The following is a 3,420-nucleotide window of genomic DNA, read 5'->3' on the forward strand; positions in this document are numbered from 1 at the left end:
CACCTGGCTCTCCCAGGAGCCTGCATACACACCATCACGGCCTGGAAAGCAAAATCTGGAAGTGAAATCAAACTTCATACCTGTAAACAATTGTATCATAAGAGTAATAAGCATTCAACATCAGCAAGACAAGTGTCATGTGCAGGTTTTCTCAAATCAGTAACTACAACTATTACCCTAATTCACCTCAGACATGGATTATCCCATGTACTCTGTTAACATTAATGTAATCAGTGACTTCTCTTAAGCAAAGTCACTCCACTCATATATTATTATTATGGGTTCAAAAGTGGCCAGCAAATGAGCCCATAATAAACTATTCCATAAATACCGTAATCTCTTATTTGTTTTACCCATGTCACTTGTCCGCTTCAGCTGAATCTACCACAGCATTCTCAAAGAAACAAACATTAGCAATACACATTGACTGTGGTCAGACGGAGGTCAGACACAGGTCAACGGATTCTAGAGGTGCCATAAAACACCATTAAGTTAACACTCGCTGTGGAAACAGTAACACTGGTCTCATCACAGTATGTCTCAAACTATATTAATTTCTCCATCAACATATGCCTGTAACTACAGTTTTCTTCACACATAAACCCAGAAATCTCGTAGTAGAGAAACATTAGCCAGTATTCCTATAAATCACATGATCAAACACATGAAGAACCATAATGCTGTAAAAACGAAAATGCAAATGTTAGCGCTTGCGCAGGCGTATGCATACTTTGTCACAGATATCTCTGTGAGCACACAAGCTAGTGAATGACGCACACATAGTAAATTCACAGACACAGAAAATGGCATTTAAAATGTTAAATCATCACGCAACCTCGAGTGTTGCTGTCATCTTTCTGCTCCTGTAAAGGGAAGCACACACAGACTCATCTGCACCCCTGCCAGGCGGGGGTCAACTTCACACAGTCGTGTTACATCAGTAAAGTCTTGTCAGCTTTTGTCAGCTTTTACCAGTCAGTCAGTTTGTTTTCCTTTCACTCACTCATTCATGCATTCATTCTTTCTTTCTTTGCTGATAGTGGAACCTATCGTCGCATTTAGTTTCCACTCTCAGCAAAATGACGTCATTTCAAAAAGAAAAAGAAGAACTTTAGTTTGGATTACATCGCTGAATCCTTTTGGACTGGGACTGTCATTTAATAATTGTCCCAAATAAGTGGCTTTCTCCAGAGTCCATTTAAATGTGGAGAACTCACTTGGCACAATTTTCTCGACGACGTGTAGCATTTTTAATTCCCGACGTGCAGATCTGCTTAAAGAAAAGAAAATAGACAAACAAAATCAGTGCCTGTTCAAAAGATAAAAATGAAAAATAACAGAGATTATCAAACAAAACTTTCAGTGCACTGTGAAAGTATCAAAATAAAAAGGCCTTGTTAAGTCATGACACAAGCTCCTCATCTCAGGAGGGTAAATCATACCATTAGCATGGTTTATCATACCATCATACTAATCGGCAGGCTCAACTTCACAACAAAAGAAAAATCATCAGCTAGATTCACTCCAAATCAACCATCAGCTGCACAACACACAACATAATCCTAATGTCTTATTAGCTATGAGTTTAATTACCAGGTCTGTGCTCTTCACTCATTTAGGCCACAGATCTATTTTATTCAATTTTCCTTTTCCCTTCATCATAAAACATGTGACATGCTGTCATGCACTTCACAAAACAGTCTGTTCTGACGTATTCAGAGTTGTGTATCTAAATACAGGATTCACTCGCACATCAAAGCAGGAAACTCAGTGTTTTAGAGTCTCTACTCAACACACAACAACTCCAACACATCTCATTCACTCATACTAGAATTCAGTCACCTTTCATTAATCTAAAACCAATCAACTAATTTGCATATCAGCTATTAACCCACTAAGTTGACAGGACGACAGAAAAGCATGTTCAAAATAGTATCACAAAAGACAATTTCCCTCATACAGTAAATTACATGTGCTGCCTCAATCAAGCAGGAAGCTTCTCCCAATTTACCATTTTAACAACTAAATTTATTGTCTGATCACTGGTTGGTCAAACCAGGATCTTTTTTCTCACAAAAGTTAAATTGTTGTCCTGCAACTTGGAGAGTCAATTTTTTTTCTTTAGGATAAATTCAGCATTTGATAACAAGTGTCTGCTAAATTGACACTATTGTAACACTGATGAAAGATAACAAGCTAATTTTCATTACATGTGTTTGTGTTATTAGGCAGGTCCAATGCATGTCTGTGGAGCTGCATCTCCAGCAGAGCATGTTCTTAAAGCTGCCTTTCCTACACACTTCTCTGCTATTATTTAATCATTTCTTAACTAATGTGCTATGAGTCTTCATGAGTCATTTTGTGTTTGGAATTGTTAGTAGGGTTAATGCATGTTCTGCTTGTGTGTGTGTGATTTTGTATATGTTTCTATTTTCGCAATGTTTCAGACTCCGTCTCAATTTTCCAACTTAAGCAGTCAGTTTTCTTTTCCCCAGGTTTGCTAACCCAAATTTTGATTTCCCACATTAAATAATTCCTATGTGTTCTCACCTAGTCTTCTCACTCTGTTGTCCTCTCCCACTTCAACAGTCCAACAGCCGGCAGTTCTCCTTCAGCTTTGTCCTGTGTCCCACTGTCTCTTCTTGCCATTTTACTCCACAGGTGGCAAATGTCAAACTCCAACTGTTCAGTTCTCCTCAAACGTTTTCTTCACATGCACAGTGAAGTCACAGCCACTCTCACTATTGTCCTCTGATGCGGTTGACTTCGTGCTAGTGGCTGAAGTGCTGCTGCTGCTGCCTTCCTGGGCGACTTCTTAGCAGCTGCTGCTGGTTTCTTGGCTTTGGCCGCGGCGGGCGTCTTAGCTTTGGTCTCAGTAACCCTGTTCATCTTGAAGGATCCGGAGGCCCCGGTGCCCTTGGTCTGCACCAGAGTGCCCTTCGCCACCAGACTCTTGATGGCGGTCTTGACACGGGCCTTGTTCTTGTCCACATCGTAGCCTCCGGCAGCCAGAGCCTTCTTGAGGGCGGCCACGGACAGGCCGTTGCGCTCCTTGGAAGCGGCCACGGCTTTCACAATCAGCTCGCCCACGCTGAGGCTGACCTTCTTGGGCTTGGAAGTCATCGTCTTCTTCTTCTTGGCCTGAACCTCGGCGCAGGGCGCAGGGCGTGTTTATGATGGAGCCTTTCCCACCACAGCGCTGGCAAGTTGAACGCATCATGAAGGGTCCATTTCTTTCATGTCGCTAGCCAGCATGCTAGCTGCATGTGGCTTGCCCGAGTCACTCAGTCCTTTTTGAGCATTTCAACATGCTGCCACCGCCATCTTGCTCGCCCCTCCGTGGAAGTCATCCAATCAGACAGGAAGATGGGTTTGCTTTCTTCTGCTGCTGTTTATCCACATTGCTGCTGCTTTGCTGGG

At 42.1% G+C, this 3,420-nt stretch overlaps 1 pseudogene; it reads right to left on the reverse strand.

The window, feature by feature from the left end:
• Window positions 1–2,261: 2,261 nt before the first annotated feature.
• LOC146639309 (histone H1-like) lies at window positions 2,262–3,220 on the reverse strand (annotated as a pseudogene).
• Window positions 3,221–3,420: the final 200 nt, after the last annotated feature.

This window comes from Diplotaxodon limnothrissa, linkage group LG1 (genome assembly GCF_057381915.1).
Source record: "Diplotaxodon limnothrissa isolate DT_005_m linkage group LG1, D_limnothrissa_male_GT1.1, whole genome shotgun sequence".
NCBI lineage: Eukaryota > Metazoa > Chordata > Actinopteri > Cichliformes > Cichlidae > Diplotaxodon > Diplotaxodon limnothrissa.